The sequence below is a fragment of the Camelus bactrianus genome, chromosome 29 (genome assembly GCF_048773025.1).
Source record: "Camelus bactrianus isolate YW-2024 breed Bactrian camel chromosome 29, ASM4877302v1, whole genome shotgun sequence".
Taxonomy (NCBI): domain Eukaryota; kingdom Metazoa; phylum Chordata; class Mammalia; order Artiodactyla; family Camelidae; genus Camelus; species Camelus bactrianus.
This window is the reverse complement of record NC_133567.1, coordinates 17,134,152-17,156,504: the sequence shown is the minus strand read 5'-3', so window position 1 is coordinate 17,156,504 and position 22,353 is coordinate 17,134,152. Positions and strand designations below refer to the sequence as shown.

Here is a 22,353-nt window from a genome sequence, read left to right as displayed (position 1 = left end):
AGTCAGGGTCATTAATTACTGCTATCTTTGTTTCTTTCTGTAAAGAGAACTCTGCTGACTTGTTGGGTTACTTACCCAGACTACATTTTCTACCCTACAGCTCCCATTCGCTTCCAAGTGGGACTTGATTAAGTAGTTTACCAATTACTTCCATCAGTTTTTGGTACAAAGCATTTACACAATCTTAAATCTTAAAAAAAAAAAGAAAAGAAAAAAAAAGCATTTCTCATTAGTGGTTTAGGGAAGAATATTAATAGCAAATTCATCTAGTAAGTTATCAAGCAGCTGGATTCTTGCATGGATTTTTGCATTTAAATATAAATATCCTCACATTTTTCACATCCTTATCTATTCAACACACCTATTCATATTCTCACAGCCTGGGACTTTGCCTTCTAGGCAGTGCTCATCAATATTAAGATTATTTCCTATCTCCCCATAATACAGAACTCTGGCTGGAAACATCCAGTTTTGCCTGATATCTTTTCAATCAGGCAAATGTTTTTATTATTTCTGGATGAAATCGGCTGCCACTGTTACTGATAATCTTTTGCAGATGTAAAAAAGTAGAAGTTTTTAGGTAATTTGTTAGTATGCTTAATATAACACTAAAATAAGTTTTTAGCTATTTGGATCAAGTACTCAGCCCACTACAGATCTTTTAGAATTGATTGTTTTGTAAAAAAATTTTCAAAGTTCTAAAATACTACACAGACCTGAATATGTTTTATAAATATATATATATATAATTAAGTATGTAAAAGTCAGGAAAATCGTATTTCTTTTAAAAAATTCATGAGTTGAAATTCTGGTATTTATGAGAAAGCACACTATTTTGAGATCATTTGCTTTGAAGAATTTCCCTTACAACTTACAGTATATTTTTTGTATGTGTCCCTTGGAAAGATTATACATAATTTCTCATTCTTCCACTTCATGGCAAAATAGCAAAAGCAAAACAGTTTATTTAAGATTCAGAAGTGAGAATGAAGTTGAAGAATTGTCTCAGAGATATAAAATAGAGTAAACCTGAATCACGACAGATAGATTTCTATCCGCCAATATGGCTAGAATTAGTCATGGAACTTAATAACATCTATTTTTAAATCTGAATGAAATGGATGGGAAAAGATTTACAAACCTGGGCAAATTCAATTACCAGAATCACCCATTTCTTCCTGATGAACATATGATACCACTTCAAAATATTTTTCGCCCAGTAATCTCATCGTCACCCGCCATGATTCACAATAACAAACGCGTTACACCAAATACCTGCCGTTTCAGACTCGGGGCCCTGAATGCCATAATAGCGCTCATCACTGTAATGATAATGACTCATCATTATCTGATGATTCTCAGATGAGAAACTTCTGAGCCCAGAATTTGGACCAGACTCCAGAGTAGGGAAAGCCAAACAACCAGTGTTTTCATTCATTCAGGTCCAAAAATGGGTCGCTTTGGAAGGGATAGGAAAATTCCTGGTTTGGCTGAAGAGCTGATGCTGTCATGTCTCACAGATAAAACTATCTTTTTTTTTTTACCATTATGCTTTTCTACTTATTAAGCCCAAAACGATGCGCCTGAAAAAGAGGGGTATAATTTTCCTCTAAGTCCTCAATAGAAGTTCTAAATGTCATTTCTAACCCGGAGCAAAGGATATAAATTTAGAGGTCTAGATGAAATAAATTAGGTAACCAAATGGAGCCACTCAGTTAGTTTTTTTTTTAAATCCAAGTTTTCTAAAAAGCAGTGAAGTAATAGCCCCACATAGATCATTTCAAAGCCAAATATTAAGGTGAAACTCATCTTCCTGGGTTAAAGAGCTACAGAATATGAAGGCTTCAGTCCCCTATGGTTTTTATATCACCCCCGAAGATACCAAGAGGAGAAGGACTGCTTCTCACCTACAAAACACCTGTCCAGGTGCAAGAGTTAAGCATGCACTTAAGAATTGAGTCCATGTAAATGAAGCTACATATAATAGGTAAATCTTAAACTCAGAACTGAATCCAGTTGCTAAATAGGATGATACAAAAAATTTACTATTTACAGATGTATATAATTTGCAGATTTTAATAATTCTGTGACATCTAAAATCATCGACTCACTCTGGGAGCCAATTCAGCCCACCCCTTAGTTTGACCCGAATTTGTGGTGACTATATATGAATACAGTCTGGATACAGTATTTCTGAATTTGGATCTTCCTTACGATAAACTTTTTCTGGATTGTCTGAGTGAGTGTGAAATGGTTCTATGGAGTTTGAGAAGTTAGTGGGATCCACTTTTGAGCCGTGTTTTAATTCCACAAACCTGATGTGTGCACTGTGGCGAGCATGGGACAAGGCACTAAGGCCCCGAGGGGGTACAGGATTCCCTCAGGGAGCTCGTGGCCTGAGAAACACAAAATGAACAGATACAGCCTGAGGTGAGAAGGTGTCTCCCTGGGGAAAATGCGGAGAGTCCGCAGGAGGAGCTGCCAGGCACCTCCATTGGGTCCACCACAATGAGCCCTGGGGACCGCCGCTGGAAGGGCAGCCAGGGCAGATGGAACAGCATGTGTCACGCCTGAAGGGAACAGAGAGTGGCCTGTCTGCTGCTCTTATGGAGAAGGCCTGAGGCTGGGCTCAGAACTGGAAGGCCTGGGCAGCACTGAGAGACGTGCAGTGGGAGCGAGACGGGCTTAGTCTTCACGCTCAGAAAGGCCTCAGAGGCCCCAGCAGGTTGGAAGGGCCCCCTGGTGGTGTGGCCAGGGCATGAAGGGAGGCGCCCACGTGGCTGGCTGGCTTTTGCCCTCATTCTTCTGACTCTCTCTCTCCGTCCCCCTTGCCCCCCATCATGGGTGTGTGTCCCCCAAGTGTGGGCCTTGCATTCAGGTGACTCCCAGGTTTCTCTCTCTGACGTGGGCCTTTCTTCTGAGATCTAAGTTCACTTCCTACAGGCGCCACCTTGGCACATCCACTTGGACGTCTCACAGCAACCAAACCTCAACACCCAGAACACTGAGCTGATGCCCCTTGGCACTTGTCCTCTGTTCTTTCCCACACTAACTTCCACTGAGTACTTTCTTATGTACTAAACGCTATTCTAAATGCCTTACGTACGTTCTCTTATTCAGTCCCCACAGTATGGCCTCCAGAGTGGGAACTAGTCTTAGCCCCCTTCGTACAGATGTGGGAATTGAGGCATGCAGAAATGAACCAATTTGCCCAAGGTCATAGTGCCAGAGAGAGGCAGTCAGGCTGAACCCTGCAGTCTTCACCATTAGACCATATCCTTCCCCAAGAATTTCCATTGGTGGCATTTCAAATTCACCCAGTGGCTCATTCCAGAAGTCTGGAAGTCACCTTTGGTGCTGCTTCTTCCTTACCAACTACATCTCAATGATCACTCCATCCTAAGCACATCTCCTAACTAGTTCTCCATCTATCAGCTCTTCTACCTGTCACCACGTCTCACGCCAACAACTCTTACTCCTTCAGTTCAGTTCAGGCAGTAACCACAGTGTCTTGAAAGAGCACTTGGACTCTGATTTACTCATTTAACAATTGAGAAAACATCTGTTACATGCCGTGCACTGTTCTAGGTGCTGGAACTGCAGCAGTGAATAAAACAAAGCCCCTGCCCTCACAGAGCCTAAAGCCAAGAAGCAAAAGAAGAAATACAACAAACAAATAAATATATAAATTCAGGTAATGATAGGGCCTCTGAAAGAAAAGAAAACAGGACAAAGTAGGCAGACAGGGTAGGGGTGATGGAAGAAAATCTTATTTGAGAAGATAACCTGATAAATTCACACCCCTAGTTAATACCCTTCAATGGTTTTCCTTTTCTCTTAGGATAAAACCTAAAATCATGAACATGACTCTAGGATGACCATATGGCCAGGCCTTCCCAGATCACTTCTGGTTTAATGCCAATTGCCCCTTCACTTTAAAAATATTTCAGCTTTGAAGATGAAGTACATGGTCCTCACACTCAAGGGCCCTGCACGACATGGCTTCAACTCAATTGTAGCGTTGGTTCATTCATCTTCCTCACTTGCTCACTTTACTCCAACCATCCTGATTTCAGATCTTCCAAGAAAGGTTTATTCCGAGGGTTACGCTTCCAGAACTCCCTCAGCCTTCAGTGCTCTCCTTCTCCACTTTGTCTTCCTCCCATTCATCCTCTAAGTCACAGCTTTTTGGCTTAAGAGTCTTTTCTTTTTCCTAAGAAATCTGTCTTTATATCTCTACCTATTGTACTTGGTAGTGTTTCTTTGGAACATTTATCCCATCAATAATTAAATATTAATATCATTGATTGACCAGTATCTGTCTTCACCACCACACTGCAAGCTTCATGAAGGCATGGAATGAGTCTTTCTCATTCACTGTTTGATCTCCAGTACCTGAATAATGCCCAGCAGGTAGCAATGTGCTAAAAAATATAGCTAGAAAGAATAACTGTGAGGCACAACTAGTGGCAGGCAAGAGAGCAGAAGTACCCAACAGACTGACGAGTCAATCAAGACAAAAGATTTGATGGAACTTCTTGACTGAAAGACTGAATACAGAGGACAATAGAAAGAATAAAAATAACTCCTGGTTTCTTTCTAGCTTGAGCAAGTGAATGGAGGAGGCTACCATGAACAGAGATGGGAGATGCCATATAGAGAGCGGGTTGGAGACAGGGATGTGCTATACTTCAGACATCCTACATTTGAGATACCTGGGAGATGCCTAAATAGAGGTGATTATTTACAGCAAAATATATTTGCTTTACAACAATGATATTCTTAATAGAACCTGCATGAACTCAGGTCCAAGGAAGTTTTAAAAAGAGTTGTGAAAAGCTAGAAATTCCCATTTGCCTGGTAGAATGGTGATTTTTTTAAAATCATATATATATATATGTTTGCTTCTCAGAATCAACCTTGAGAATAAGCATCAGCTCACAGAGCTGAGACAGTAGCAAGAGGCCAAAACCCCCACTCAACAGGCTTCTCACTCCAGTTTTGATTCCATAAATAGCTCTACTGTTAAGAAGTAGTTTGAAAACAAATAAACAATCCTAGAATACTGAATAAGATGACAGGAGAAACTGTGATCTTTGTAAAATGTTAAGCTTTGTTGGTGCTACTTAAATAACAACTTTTCAGATGTTTGCTCTGCTCACTTATAGTCAGTAAACACTGATACGCATGATCATTTGCCAAGAGAATGAAGTCAAGAGAACCTCTGACTCCAAAAGTGGAGTCAAGTAAAGTGGATTCAAAGGAAAACTTCTCAAATTCTAAAGTGACAGAGAAAATCATGCAAGGCACATGCGATCACATCACCAATATGAAAACAGGGTCATTCTCCATGTATGATAGCAAGGATTTGGGGAGACATTATTCTCACTGCCCTCCTCCCCGGGTTTTCCCACAGTATCTGACACTGCTGGCCGCCTCCTCTTTCCTGAAATCCCTTCTACTTTTGACTTCAGTGAAAAGCTCTCTAAGCTCCCATCCTTCTGGTTGCTTCTGTTTTGCCATCTCATTTCCTTTACCTTAATACATAAACCTAGAGTTTTCACAGGTGCTCTCTCTTTCAGCGGCAAATCTCTCCTCCACCACTTCCTTCTCTCTCACAGGTGACTTCATCTCCTTGATGCAGATCACTCACAAATCAAAATTCCTAACAGTGACCTTTCTCTCAAAACCCACACCACGCATCTAACCACCAAAATCCATCTCCTCATGGGATTTCCACATTTTCTTCCAAATCTACAATCCATACATGAGTCCGTCATTTTTCTTTTTGCACCTGCCTCTGCCCCCTCTCTGTGCCCTCTGTTTCTGACTATGATACAAAACAGAAATGTGGGTGTCATTTCAGATGCCTTCCATTTCAGATGCCTTCCTTTCCCCTGTCCTAGGCATCTAAAAGGTTGGAAGGATTTATCTGTGCTAATACTGTCTTCAACCCTACCTTTCTCTCTGCTCCCACTGTCCCTCCCAAAGCCATTTGCTTCTCACTGGAATTACTGTCATCATCCCAAGAGCTCGCTTGACTACAGTCATAAGGTGAATTCTTAGCATCATGACCTGCATTGTTACTATTTATTACCACTAATATTATTCCTGTATCATATTATGCCAATCCTGTGGTCACAATCCATCAATGTCACCCTAGTGTTTATCAAATTCCCACATCCTTAATGCATCATTCACGGTTTCACATTCCTTTCCTGATGATTCCATTTCTTGCCCTCAGGTGCCAGAAAAACCAAACTGTTCACCTCTTTTTATTAAATACCTACAAGTGACTCCCATATCTATGTGCCCCTGTTCATGCTCTCCCCATGGTTTACCCTTTCCAATTTCCAAGGTTTACACATCCAAATTCCACCTCTATTGAATTCAAACATCACCTCGATGAAAAAGACTTTCTTGACTGCAACAACCAGAAATATCCTTGTCGTCCTTTGAACCAAAATGCATTTTATCTGAATCCCTTTTACGGTGTTAACGTATTTTCCCTTTCGTTGCACTTGTTTACACACAGACAGGATGTTCAGTCCATCTCTACAAGATGCGGAGCCCAGAGAACATGGCCGATGACTAACCACGCGCTTCCATTTAAAAAAGGAGTTCTCTTTCAACAGCAATATTGTATTTTGGAAGAGCAAAGTTTTATAGACAGCGCAAATTTTCACTTTTGCTCTCTCTCTCACTAGCTCTCTGTCTTTTAGAAGTTAATCCCTTAAAGGCTCAATTTCTTTTCTAAATATGGCTAATGTTATCTTTCTCACATACGTCTAACACGATTATGTCAGGCAATCACATACAAACAGCTCTGTGCAGGTATCTAATAAATGCGGCCTCTCTTTCTCTCCCCAGTCTGTTTGCAGTAGGTCTCTGAGAAGGCTTGGATACCCACGAATGGCAATTTTACCTGGCAACATGCAAAGATGAGTTCTGGGCGAATAAACATTGTGCTGAACACCAGAAACTGACACAACATTGTAAACTGACTATACTTCAATTAAAAAAAAAAAAAAAGCATATGAGGTTTGGGAATGAAGAAGCCAGGGGCCAGGAGGACCCAAGCTGTGTTTCCCAGTCATTAGGGCAAGACTGAGGGAAATAAAAAGGCTAACCTAAAGAATTTGTCCCAACCCAGAAATGTTATTAATACAAGAGGTAAGAAAATGGAAGGGCTGGCGCTAAATTACACTGAACAAATATAAGGTGATGTACGGGGCTTTTACTTCACCTCATTCAGTCTCCATTTTACTGCTGAGGAAACTGAGCTCCTATGAACTTAAGACACTTCTGTTACCTACTTGGTAATAAAGCTGGGACACAAGCTTAGGACGTGCTGATTCCTCTGCCCATGTCAGGTTATATGGTGTTCACACACACACACACACACCCCTTTATGAGAGACAGAGAATGAAACAAGGGTACTCTGATTCTCTGAAGTGTCTCTGCTGGGTTTTGACTGGGAGGAACTGAATATTAGTTAAGGGAAAGAAAACCACATTAATAAAACAGCTGGCATGTGCCCAAAACTATGCTGGACCAATAGAACACGTTCTTGAGGAAGGAAAGATTCCACTTTCCTGAGATAATAAATTGTTCCTTTCACTAGCAGTTGGAAAGCAATACAAACACCTTTTTGCACATTCCAAAAGAACTTTTAAAGAATTGTTAGAAAATATTTCCATAGATTAATATTTAAATCAATTGCTCTCAAAACATTCTTCTGAGCATTATTTTGCCTGCTAGTCTCCATTCTGTACAGAAAAGAAAAAAGGGGAAAGTAATTAGAAAAGTTGCTATTATGATTTTAAATCTAGAAATCCTTGTAAGGTCTACCAATCCCACGAGATATCTCTTATTGATCACCGATAAGCTAGGTATTCAATATTATCCACAGCCCAGGGCCACAGAAATGAAGTGTTTTTACTTTTCAAGCAATAACTGAAATTGGATATTTCCTCATAGAAAAGACTGTTCATATAGTTAAGTCACATGCGAGATAAAAATTAAAACCGCACTTATATGCCATGCTATGCATCACTTTAAATATCCAAGTGATAGTAAATTTTGAATAATTTGTTAACTCATATGATGGCCACACAAAAAGGTTGATCTGATTAAGTGCTCAGAGGTCTCCACCGCCAAACACATGAAAGCTGGAGAAAAGAAACACTGAAACCCAAAAAAGCCCAGTTAAACAAAAGCCCAATTATTTGAATAGAACTTTGCCATCCACTGACCTAAATGATAAATTTTCATCCTGTCTTTTTTAATACTTGTTCCACAAGATTTCTAGAAAAATGCAGCAGTCCTACTGTTATGTAATTAATCATTTTTCAAAGTGCCATACTGTTTATGTATACTTGTCTTAATACAGCTTATGTTCTAGCTGTTTTTTCTATCACTGAGGGATACAGGACCCATTAGAAAGATTCTCCTGATTTCTCTTAGCATTTCAACGATGGTCAGGCCATATATCTGTTATGATATAGACTAAAGCATGGATTTGTGAAGTGGGGTAGATTAAAGTTTGGGTGTGCTTCTTCAATTAATAGCAATATGACCTTAAGTAAATTATTTAACCACTAAGCCTCAGTTTTCTCTTCTTTTTTATTGAGGACTATAATAATGGCCTCATTAGGTGGTTTTGAAAATTAAATCAAGTAACAAGTGTGCAGTACCTAGCGGCACTGTGCCTGGCAATGGAACAGACAGCGAATAATCTGTTCTGTTCCCCTTTTTGCAGCAGTCTAAGTTCTGGTCTTTTAATTCCTCTTAACCCCATGAAAATTTAGTAATGATACAAGAACACGTACATCACGATACCTATCAAACTGTCATCAGGTTTTGGTCCCCTGCCACTTAGAGGTGATTTCTGCTGGAATTATATTCTATGGTTGTTTATTAGAGAAGACAACTTCATTTCATTCAAGACATATTAACCTTTGCATATAAAATACTAATATTTGAGTAAAACTACATTTTAATATTCACCACCCAAATTACCAGAAAGAGGGCATAGACCAAACTATGGTCTACGATTCATTCATTTTAAGAATTTTGGCACATCTAAAATTTTATATACTCAAAAAGGCTTCATACAGAAAAATGTGAGGTTTAGTTAACATTCATAATGATTTTTCAAAATTGTAGTTTCTGGGAGAGCTTTGTACAAGGACTTGTTATTGCATTTAAGTAGTGTCTTAAGGTATAACTTTTATGGTCTATTAAGCATAACTCTCAAGCACCTTAAACACAACCAAATGAGGTGGAATTACTATTAACTTGTATTGTAGGTTACCGAGCGCCCAGGCAATTCCAACCAACTGTATCCGGAATAGCATTTTATGACAGCTCGTGACTTTCTACATTGAGCTTCCTCAACTTAAACTTTTTACGAGATTGAAAACTGGCCTCTGAGATGGTGACTGAAAGCTGGGGCATTAGTCCTCACCTTTTAAGAAATCGTGTCGCAGCAGGCTGTGTTTGAACCACTTGAGGGCAAGGAGGTGTTAACAGAGTTGTTAATTAACCTAGGTCTGGAGCCTATTGTGCAGAATTCCAGAAAGTTGGAACAATAGCGAGATACTGCTTAAGTCACAGCAGGGGAAGAAACGACTTTTGCTTTAATAATATAGCTAAAAACAGTTCATAATCCCGGTAGTAGGTTAAAAAAGAGTGGCACCCTGAAACTAATGGTCAGAAATAGGGGCGAACTGACATTGCCTTTGAAAAGACTAGCTGGAGTGGATGTGGTCAGAGCTGGATATTAAAGTGTTGGTCTTTTTAGGGAGGAGGGTATAGCTCAGTGGTAGAGTGTGCGCCTACCATGCATGAAGTTCTGGGTTTGATCCCCAGCGCCTCCATCAGAAAAATACATAAATAAACCTAGTTACCCACCCCCCTCCACCAAAACAACTTTTAGAGTATTGGTCTTTTTGGAGCAATCTGTACCTCTATACGTGAATAGACATGGGCAATTTAAAAAAGGCAGCAAATGGCATCTCTTTTATACGCAAGCCTCTGATTAGATTAAGGCTTTGCTTAAATCATCCAAGATTTCAAAGAGCCACAAGGACAGAGATTTCATGGCTTTCCTTGCTAAGCTTGTTCTAATGCTTCATTATCCACTGACAGTTGAGAAGATCTCAATGTGAGAAAAACCTCTTCTTAATTTCACAGTTAAACCCCGTTGGTCTACGGAACTAGAGAACTGACCAGCAGAGAGAAATAAACAAGCAAAACCTCTCAACTTCTGGACACACGTTACTAACTATTCCCCCGTCACCTCCTTCCCAGTTGAATTAGTCTCAGTGGCATTGGCAATGTCCTTTGAGAAACTGTTTAAATGTCTTATCAAACATTGTCTCTTTTACATTTCTCCATATCGCTTTCTGAAAATACGTAATCCTAAACTCTTTATCTATAAGATCTGACCAATGCTAAGAGAAAACCCCTAACGCACTCTTCGTGCCCCAGTATTTCCTGCATTTTGTTGTTGAGACATTGCCATCAAATCACGTAATGAGAGAAGTAAATGATAGAAACATATGAATATAAAGTTCTGCTGCTGGAATAAAAACATGTAGAAATTAACAGGACTCATATGCTAAGATGTAGGTTTAAATGAGGAATCACCCCCTATTATCACTTTGAAACCAGAGCGTCTGCAACAGGCATAATCATCACCCTTATCAATTGTACTTGGACACAGGTTTTCAGCAGTTTGTATAAAGTGCTTACAGTCCGTATTTCTTAGATAGAACCAAAGAAGATTTGGAGTTTTTCTTTTGACTTCATTTCCTCAATAACAATCGAGTAGGGTATTTATGGGTTTCCTTAGAAACTGGCTTATTTACAACCATTATTGTATGTACTGATAAATCACATTATTGAGTTTATTCATCAAATGTTAAGAGTTCTGCCTATGGCTACCTCTCCCATCTGAGGTCCTCATGAGGCTGAAGCGTCTCAGGCACTGGAAACTCTGAGCCATAGATTGGGAGGTGACTAGTGGTGACAGGTGGGTCCAGACAGAGCAGAGCGGCAGAAGGACCCCTATGTTAAAGGGGGAACACTCCGGCCCTGATAAGGGAAGGTGGCACAGAGCAAAGCAGAAGCAGCAAGAAGGGCTGTTCATCCTTACCATTGGGATGTCTGCAGGGGACAAAAACCATGGGCAAAACAAGGTTTAATAAGGAGGCCAGAGACACAGAAAGGAGGGCCACGAGAAACCCTCAGATCCAGCACCTCTTAAGCAGAAAATTTTCAAGGACAGATCTTGTGTGATACTATTTCCAGAGAAAAAAAAATACCCCTTTGCCCTTCAAACATCACTTCCCTCATGTTCATTGGTACATAGACTTCATCTGGAAGTGGTAACTACTTTAATTCTGTTGGAGGAGTAGAAAGCTTAAAATTACAGCTATTTGAGAAAACATTTTTAGACACAGTACAAGTGAGGACTACAAACTGGCAGCATCTTGGAAGAAGATTGTAGACTTTCTTGGAAAAGACAACGAAAAGATGAGACCGGGGGGTAAATGTAAATTGGCCTGTCTATATTTATCTGAGCCTCCACAAATAAATAGCATAAAAATTGATCATTCAAAATTTATGATTATAGCATCCCTGAGAAAAACGAATACATCTGGTTTTATCACATGTTTCCAACTTGCCAGCTTTCACCTGATAAATTCTTGTTAACACATCTTAATTCTAGTATTATGGATATTTGAAAGCTTGTGAACAAAAACCACCTTAGACTTGGAACTTACAAAATATTGTTTACATATCATCTCATTTGATGTTCACAAAAAGTTAACAGGAAAGTCAAGAAAGATGTTAATTTCTTTTCCCAAATCTGACTTCCTGGACTTTTACTATTACCTATATTCCTAGTGATCTCAATTGTATTCTTTCTATCTATCTATCTATCTATCTATCTATCTATCTATCTATCTACCTATCTATCTATCCATGTATATATTTATTTGCAACTAGAAGTTCCTATGTCTAATACAGGCATAATTACAGTCCTCTTGGTAAAGCTGCTTCTTTTCTCCTGACTTCAGACTTCCTATAATCTCCAAGAAGCTATCTCTATAAATACTAAGAATGTAATTGGGTGTTCTGGACCAGAAACCAGTCATCCTTTCTTTGTAGCACTAGAGGGATGGTGTCTTACTCATTCAGGATGGTATCTATTAAAACAAAGTACTCTTGTAAAGCATCTCAATGTGTTTTCATTGAACGACTGGCTGTCCTCCAGAGGAGGAGACCCACTTCAAGAAAGCATTCTAAAAATCTTGATTTTATTTGTAAGTAATTTTTCTCCAAATGACCTTTCAATTTTAGGCTATTCTATCCAGTGAAATTAGTACTAAATAGCCCAAGCAAGACAGCTGAGGGCAAATATTCCCAAATGATCTATTGTAACATGTTTCCCTTGGCATCTTTCTGTCTATGAAGTCAAAGAGATGACTCTAAAAATCAGGCCAGAAAGCAGTCAAAAAGGAGACCATTTGCTTTCGAGTCTCATTTAAGAATCGAGGGGCTTTACTGATGAAACATTCCGAAGTTAGAGAATCAAGTGATTTTTCAGTCTGAATGTTAAAGCAATTTGCTTATATTTAAAAACACATGTATTATTTAAAATGGTAGTTTTCGGGGGAGGGTATAGCCCAGTGGTAGAGGGCATGCCTAGAATGCACAAGGTCCTGGGTTCAATCCCCAGTATCTCCATTAAAAAAAGTAAACCTAATTACCTCCCTACCAACAAAAATAAATAAATTTTAAAAAATAAATCAAACAGCAGTTTTCATCTCTTCAGATCCAAAGCTCTCTTTTTATAATGTCCCCTTTACTATAGTGAAATAAAATCACATATAACATTACCATTAACATTACACACAGAAATCAAACAAATCAATATAATGACCTAACTGTAAAAGAAGAGATTAAAATCAAAGGAATGGAAAATAAAATAATTCATATTTCATCTTGGAGAAGCTGAGGCATGGCCACGTGTGTGATGAAGGAGGCATGTGCTTGCATCCATGTGTGGCATCACTGTGAATTCACCAGCACAAATGCACCTGCTTACAAGTGTCTTGCCCCTGCAACTCACATTTCATGAGGAAGCTTTGTGATATAATTTTTCAAAGTGGTAGAAAAATACTGTGGTAACACCAGTTCTAATAGATTAGCTAAAAGACACTGAAAAGCTGACTGTCAGCTCTCAGAAATCTAGCAGAAGCTCTCACGACCTGAGACACACCTAGGAAACGCCTTTAGAAATCTATTACTGTGATCACCAACATCATCTCCATGGATTTCCAAAACACCCCTGGGACGATATTGCAAAAATCCAGGAAGTCAACCCAGGTCCCCTACTGAGAGCCAGGCTGACTTTGAACTGCCTGGGATCCTTTCTGATTCAGAAAACCTTCCCCCAGCTTCCCGGATAGAGGATTAAAGTCATTTGCTTACACATCTCTTTCACAGAGTGTATCTCAGTTTATCAGATATGTGATTTTAAAGTGTTTAACTTCACTTCCAAACTGTAAGCTCCATGAAGGCAAGTAAGTATCTGTCTGTTTGACCCTTTATCCTTAGTGCCAAACCTGCTGTCAGCACATGGTGAGTGTTCAGTGATGATGGAATATTAATGAAAGGATGAATAAATGAATGTGTATCCACTCAAAAGCTAGAGTCTTGACATACTGTTTCACTGGGTAAGGTGCTGAGATACTGATCTCTGAGTATGCATAGCTACCTATCGTGCTGAACGTTAAGTGCATCTTTAGAAATTTAAAAAAAGCTCTTAAGAGAAACAATAAAAACCAGTCAAAATGAGAAAGCAATCCTTCCTTATGTAACAAACTCAATATGCATTATAGAGCACAGTCAAAAAAACATACAGTCTTTAGATTCCTATCAGTAGACTGGGTGATTGCTTGAATTGCCAAAAGGATATTTTAAAAGGTACAAAATGAATGTTTATAGTTTCTGTCACTAGAAATAGCTGAAAAATAAAAACTTTGAACAACAGATCTTAAAAAATAATCACTTACGTCACTTCCCCACCTAATATGACAGTTCCAAACGATCCTCATGGAGGATATTTTGCTTATTCATATCCTATTTCATTCCACGAGAGGTTTGAAGCATATATTGTAAAGGAAGCATTTCTATCTTTGGCAAAGATTAAACAAAATCTAATTTTTACCTTGGAATTGAATAAAATGAACAAAATTAGAGCTCAAGATGACAAAAGTTTGAAATACCTAAATGTCATTAAGAATAAATTTAACTATTGAAATGTATCTCCAAACCCAAACTTAGCCAGATGATCAATCATCTCTGCTTTTCCAAACAGCTACACTTCCATCTCTAACAATAATGTAGTGCTCAAATCTTTGATAGTTAATTGTACAGGATTACTGCCTGGCCATCAACCAACTCCGTGGCTTGGGGGCAGACCTTTTCTTTAACGGTTCATCACCGAGACTTCACCAGCAGGACCACACAGATCACTGCAGTATATGCCAGGAAAGTGAAAAGCTGAGAGTCAGCCCACCCCACCTGGGAGGGGTTTCAGTTAACAAACTACCTAGGTAAGCGGTAACCAAAACGAGCAGGTATGAAGTCCAAGAGAGGATTACGCAGCACCGCAAATGGGGGAACAGATTTTTGTTCATGTGTTACCTCATTCAACATTTCTCTCAAATACAGTAATTTGTCTTAAAAATAAAGGAATAACATCTGCAGTGGGTGGAAACACCAAATCAGATAAACAAAAAGGAAAATGATTTTGAACATTTGAGGTCTGAGGGGAATTTCAGATTTTCACCAAAATTGGATTTTTTAATTTTCAAAATATAAACACCTAAGTAAAAACAGAGATTTGTTAAAGTCACTTTTGAAATAATTTTATTCTGTGGAGAGTATTTAATTCACAAATCAGCACTGTACCACTGAAAAACTGATTTTTTTAAGTTTATCCTCAAAATACATGCCCAGATGCACGTCACACTGAAGCCTGGATGGCTCACGTTTAGGAAAAGTGGTTAACAGACAAAACCAGTAAAGGTGTCACAGGCCTCCCCAATACCAGACTCTGTGTGGAGCTCAGAAGTCATAAAAATGATAAAACTCTTCAAAATGACATTTACCTAAAAGCCTAATTATAGATGAGAGGGACATAATTGCCCCGATGCTTGATATTAAGGCACAATAAAAATCTCATTTGTCTTCTCTTTTTAATTTATAACTTATTTATGTATCTCACACCATGTTTTCCTATTTGGAAATATCTTCCCCACTCTACCTGGTAATTTCTCATGCACCTCATACAACTAAGACTAAGTGTGGCCTGGCTCAAGCCCCCCCGAAGGCTCCGTGACCATCTCTGTCCACTGTGCTCCCAGAGAGCATTTTTCACACCCGTTTCCCCACTCAGCACATTGTGCTGTCATTTACTTGTTGATGTACTTGTACATCTACCCAAGCTCCATGAAGAAAAGGGACAGCGTTCCCTCCTTTGCATCCTCAGCACTCAAGCTAGTTCCTGGCACGTAATAAGAGATGAATGTATTTGTTTTAAATGAATGAATGATGTTCCACAGGAAAACTATGCCCCTTAACTGTGATAATAAACTTCATGAATGGAAATATCTGGGTCAGAATCTAAAATGAACTGACCTCTCTGGTGACCAGTCAGAAGTCACTGGTCCACTGTCGCCTGTGGCTCGGGCTCCAGGACTCCCTCCGCTGTGCACCTCAATGTTCTACCCCCGGCACCTGATCTTTGATCTCTCCTCACCTGGGCTCCTCACATCCTGTCTGTTCCGATAAGGAGACACGCATCGTGCCTTCCCTGTGAATCTGGAGTTCTGTGTTCTTGCCCAAGCCCTGCTCAGCTATCTGCATGAGCTTCAGCAAAACACTGCCCTCTCTGAACCATGGATCTCATCCACAAACAAGGGAGAGAGGTTGGGGCGCAGGAGGCCAGGGGTGTAGAGAGGCCATGGTGTCGAGTGAGACAGACTTGGGTACAAACCATTCATGCCCCTAAGCTAGTCAAAGAGCCCCGCGGCACTCCATTCATGTCCAATTTGTAAAACAGGGACTACTGCGATGGGCCCGCTAGTGTCACCAGGCAGTGTAAAGGGCAAACGAAAGCAGGACAGATTTAGAACCTGGGAAGAGCTTAAAGACCTCTGATCTTCTTTTGCAGTGAGCCAGGACTTCAGTGCAGCGGTATGTTGCTCTGTGCTGACACTTTCCTGTGCTCTTCCAGAATGCAAATTTCACCACATCACTGCCCCACTCTGCGTCCCCCCTCCCGCCTCTTCTTAAAAGCCTCCAATGACTGCCCATCACACTCAGAAAAAAACCCTGTGCTAAGTCCTGCTGAATCCACCTCTAGAGACCTGCCTTCTCAAATGGTGTCTGACCAGTCTCAGTGAACTAGTTCCAGGTCCCTGATGACCTCCACTGTCTCACATCTGCACATTTACTCTCCTCCCCGACACCAGCTCCCCACCTCAGCTCCCCACCTCCCCCAGCACAACACTCTTTAAGAGTGCCTGCCGCACTGCGTTGCAACGATTTTTGTTTTGTTCTGTTTTGTTTTGTTTCTTTTTTGGTCTGGCTTCTACTTTAGACTAGGAGAACAGATGTGGTTGTGTACACTGCTGTATCGTTCATGCCCAGCCTGGTGCCTCTGGTGTGTAATGTCATTTAATAAGGTTTCCAGGACGGATAACTCACTGCCTGGAAACCCCTGCTTGACAGCTATTCATGGTCCTGAGTTAAGAGTTGGCCATAATGTGTATTGATTAAGTATGGATATCTCATGGTAAATTCCTTCATCATTATTGGAAAACTAAGGCAAGCTGTGGTCAATTAAGTAAATGCAGAGGAAAATGTGATATTAATTTGGGGGTATGTAATAGACATAATAACCATTTAAAAAAATTTGGCAATTTATACCCTGCTTCTTTTCACAAAGGAAACAAGAAAGCACATTTATGGAGCAAAAAAAAAAAAAAAAAAAAATCAGAAATACGCGTGCATAAGGACCTATACAGTGGCTATAGTTGAATGGTAAATTTGGGTCTGAGCAACCTGGGAGTCAAAAATGATACTGACAGGAAGATGATGCGGCAACAAGAGGGTGGTGGTGGTGACAGCACAGAGGAGACGGTTTGGAATGTGAGCAATTTGACTGTTTGAAAATATGGTAATAGATGTTAGATGCATGTATGAAATTAAAATGAACCCAAATTAGGACAATGTATCTTACAAGGTATCTACAGTTAGAAATTCCATTAAAAATCAACAAAAGCTACATTGTTGCTTCTGCCACCTAGGAGCTTCTACTCACCCATCCCAACCCCAATCCAGTCCCTTTCTATTTTTTGCTAATGAAAACATGGGTTGAGCAGAGGTGAAGACATGTAATGCTTTGCATTTTGAAAAGTGAAAGTATTCAATAGTGGGGGTGGGAGGAGAGACACTCTACAAATGACACTTTAATATAAAATGGTAATTTATGATTTAAATGAAGAACAAAAGTAATTTCTCTTGGATCTTCATTCTGTTCATTAAGCCATATAAAATAAGAGAAAGAGGAAAATGACACGACAAAGTCCTTCCATGCTGGCCCCCAAAAGACAAGGCTATCACTGAATATTGGGACAGCCGTCCACCCCGGAGTGAACCTGCACCAGGGATCTGACCGTGATGCCACTTCCAGTGGCCTAACTTAATCAAAATAGTGCCATGGGACACGGAGGAATTAAATGGATGGAAATATTAGGGTGTGGCCTCTGTAGGCTGTGCTGCTACTGTGAGGTCAAGTGACAGAGAGAAGAGACTGAGCTCTGTTGTACTAGCTCACAGGAACGAGATCATTGATAATGCTAAGCTGAACCACGTGGCAGCTGCTGTAGGATCTGGTTTACCTATGCAACAAATGACACTTGCTCAAAGACAGACTAAAGGTGCAGAGGGTCTGTTCTGATGCTTAAAAAGCAAGCAGGACTAATAACAAAAAATAACAGACTATTTCTACAAACTTTTCATCAAGCAATTTCTATACTGTTTTCTGTTACTTAATAGAATGTTCAGGCTTTCAGACAGCATCCACAGGGTGCCAATTAAGCTCACAAACACTAGGTTTAGCTTTTCATCAATATGCTTGCATGTAGTCCATTTTGTAACATATATTGAGTATAATAATGTTTCATCAAGATTTTATATTATTTATGGCATCCTGTCCTTGTACATAACCTATGGTAATGGAGACTTGACTGAAGATGCAAAAAGAAGAAAGCAATATGGATTCCTCAGGGAAAGAAAAATATTTTTTAACACTTACATCTAAAAAGGTAGAAATGGTAAAATACTGATGATTTGTATACATAACAATTAAAACACCCCTGCATAAAAACATCCCTAAATTAAATTACAAACAGGCAGAAATGCTGGGTAAAATATTTACATCACATATAACAAAGGGCTAGTATCCTTAATGTATAAAGAGTTCCAATACATCAATAAGAAAAAAAAGCAAACACATCAGTGAAAAAGCATGCAAAAAGAATATGAACATACAATTCGTTAAAGAATATAAAGTTTGACCTCATCATTAATGGAAGTAAATAATAATAAATATCTTCATTTATTATGAGGAAATATTTAAAAGACTAATAATTTGCAATGCTGGCCAGGGTATAAACATTTTCCAAAATTGCTTGTGCAATATTAATAGACCCAAGCCACCTGGAGGGCAATGTGGCAATGTGTGTTTAAAATGCATGCCGTATAAAGAAGCAATTCTCCTCCTAGAAATTTATCATAAAATAATCAGGGAAGTATGTAAAGAAATACAAACACATATATTCCTAAGAATAACTGTTCACATTTCCTACAGCACCAATGATGGTATATATAGCACTCTGTCTGTTTTAGACCTTACAGCAATCACACTCAGAAATACAAGGAGCAGAGAGAGCCAAGAATCAATACCGTGTCCATGTGATTTCAAAGCCTTAACTACCAACTTACAGAAAAATTTCTTTATACATTTTTTTAAATAAAAAATGTCCTAGGGCAGAAACAGGGTAACTAGGACAAAGAATTGAAAAGATCCAGAGACATGAAGAGGAACAGGAAACAAATCAGACAGACCAAAGGAAGAAAGACAAAGAGACGGAAAGAGAGATGGAAGGGCCAAAAGACATAGGTGGAGAGACGGAGGACACGACAGAGAAAGAGAAGCAGCACATTTTGAAATTATTAATACTGTATCTGACTTTTTTTCTCTTGGCTGTCTGTTTCTTATTAGTTTTTGAAACAAGTATTCCTAGTGTAATGTAAATATTTTTAAAAGTAAGTGAATTGCTAATGGAGGTAGGGAACACAGAGTTATCTAATTGGACGGGTGCCTGGTAGCGTGACTAAAGCAAATGGACAGGGAGGTTTCATGAAGTTGCATCTTGCACCAGAGGCAGAGGGTATAGTCCAAAATGTAAATCAGTAAAGACAGATTTCTGGGAGCCCCCGATAAAAGATAAAAGAAACTGCTGGTCCAACTTAATTCCAAAGAAGGCCCCGAGTGCTGTTACTCTATGCTGTTGATTTGGGGACACACATGTAGTTTATAAACCAATTCAGGAGGAAAGACCGACATCGTTTTTAACGGAAACTACTGCAGACCCTGTATGCAACTCCATCTTTACAAAGAATGTACACGTGTGCACATATGCACTCACGCGCATGCACACACACCTCGTAAAACAACACAAAAACAAAAATAAACCCAGAAGCCTTTCCAAGCGGCCAGGACAATGCTAAATGCAGAAGCACTAGTGGTGGCAGATCAACCACATCAGTTTAGGACACGAAGAACTCATTATACATGTTACCGTAGAGGCTTCACCTTCTTAAATTACGCTGCCTAAGGTTTGCAGCTAAAATTAGGTAAAAAACTGTTACTGCCAAAGTTGTCTGGAACCACATATTTTTAAACAGCAAAAGATGAAATATATATGTACTGCTATACGCAGTGTTTTCCACTCTTTTAAGTCATTGCCAACTTTTTTTAAAACCATAATTTAGAGTCATACTAAATACGATTAAATATTTATGAATGAGCTGACATTTTTCTTTCTCTTGTCTTCATTAAGGTAATTGAAAATTATGAATAACAATGTCAAAACGCTAAGCTTTGTAGAACTTTCCCCAAATTGACTCCGAATGGCCAGAAAGGATTGCAAGGGATGCTTTAACCAGTTTGAGCATTTTTTTTCCTTAAGGGCTAGTTTCTTTCTAGCAATAATAATCTGTTCTCAGCACACGGGTGGTCCACGACCACCTTTGGATACCCATCACTTGGCAGGGCCACTCTTGATGAACTCAGGTCTCAAAATACTCATCATCAGAACTGGACAAGCAGGTTAGAGACATAAACACACCGACACTTTCTTTTCTAAGTCAAGACTGTAACCAGAATGAAATGTTTAATATCATATATAAACAAACAAACAAAAATAAAGATATAAATTTATGGCCGAAGTGTCTACCTAACAGCAGATAGCAAATCACAGTTTTATCTTACCTTCTTTCCCACATATTTCCCTCAGAGTTAGTTTCAAAGCTTCTGTTAAAAGTGAGGTAAGAAAGCAAATAGTTTTGCTGTGGATTAACTGAACCTATACCAGAGACAAACATAGATGGCAAATAGGTTTTAATTTGCCTGCCCCTTCAACCAACTGGTAACCATTGCCAAGAACACTGTGTCAAGAAGGATTCTGGTGGCTTTATTAATTACTGACATCTAGTGTATAAACCCAAGGGAGATAGTGGAGGCCACCATCTGACTCTATTCTTTCTTGGCTTTTATGTCTAATGTACTTCCATTCATGGTTAAGCTTATCCCCAAACCTCATTTGATTTTCACGGAAATATAAAGAACTAAATATAAGTCAGTTTTTTGTAAATATTAGCACAAACATTAGTTAGGCTGAGATGCCCTCTCAGCAATGGGTGATGGAATGAAAGGCTTAACCTGGTAGTGAACAGAGATAAGCAGATGGGTGAACACACTGCCCCCAATGCATGTGGGTCGGAGGAACATATCGGCTGGAGTCCCAAGGGCCTCAAAAAGCACTGCAAAGAGGAAACAAGAAATCCCATCATAAAGCTTCCTCTAGAAAACTGGGTGATGTGGGCAGATAAACACATAGTCCTACCAATCAATACAACTGTTTACCTCCTGGCCTCACCTGCCTCAGTGTTATAAAAAAAGTATGAGAAAAGTGGTTTAAAAGTGACAGTAAGTAACTCACTCTCTTGAAAGGCTATGCATTATTTTGCTATTTTTATCATTTATTTTAAAAATAAAGTTGAGAAAGGCTTCAATGAGTCCTTACAGTAAAGGAGGGAAAAGGCTCTATTTAGATTCAGATCTGAGTTTGAACCTCAGTTCCACCACTGATTTTTTTTTTCATTCATTCATTTCTATTTTTGAGAAAGACTTATTAATTACTATGGGTCATGGGAAAGCAAGACAAATCAAAACATCTCACAGACTGTTACAATACAGTTAGGAAATAGAGCAGGCAGTTAAAAAGCAGGAGATATTATAAAGATGCATTTTGGAAGCAGAAAGACAAGCGTGAATGTGGCAAGCAACTGAATTTCTTTCATACAAGCTACACACCCTGCTCCTTTGCATAGTGATTCCGAGGATACGAGACAGCATATGACTTCTTTCACTGTGAGTACACTAAGGTACATTTACTTCTTACTGCATTTAGGTTGAAAAGAACACAGTCTGGCATCTTAAGTCCAGGCCATGTCCCTCTGGTGTCAAATTTTTCGCTCCAATCATACAACAGCATTGTTAAGCACTCACAAAACAAACACGAGTCTTTACATAAAGTCAATATGGTGTTAGAGAACCCCTCCTCGACATACATGCAGAAATTTTCCTTGAACTGCGGACATCCTCAGGGAAAGCTCTCTGATAACCACAAGCATCCAAGCCCCTAATCTTGGTTAATCACTAACAGGTTAGCATCTCTGAAAACAACACAGCCTAAGAGCAGAAGAATGTGTGGTCTGGTTCTCATAGAACTTTAAACCTAGGACAAAACATAGGGATTTAGAAGGTTATTTTTTAAAAATCTGAATTAATAACACATTATCAGTTTGGTAAGAAAATATGAACAGCGATTATCAAGCTTCCAGATATGCAGCATCGCTTAGAAACAGAACGCATTTGCTACTGACTCTGTAGAGGAAGCATATATAATTTTTAGTACA

The 22,353-nt window shown here is 39.3% G+C and overlaps 1 protein-coding gene and 1 non-coding gene across 4 annotated transcripts in view; one reads left to right on the top strand and one right to left on the bottom strand.

The window, feature by feature from the left end:
• Window positions 1–22,353, bottom strand: part of ZFHX4 (zinc finger homeobox 4) — a 179,376-nt gene that overhangs the window by 87,135 nt on the left and 69,888 nt on the right. The gene's annotated exons all lie outside the window — the stretch shown is intronic.
• TRNAS-AGA (transfer RNA serine (anticodon AGA)) lies at window positions 12,687–12,759 on the top strand. Its single transcript has one exon. It is a non-coding gene; the product is annotated as a tRNA-Ser (tRNA).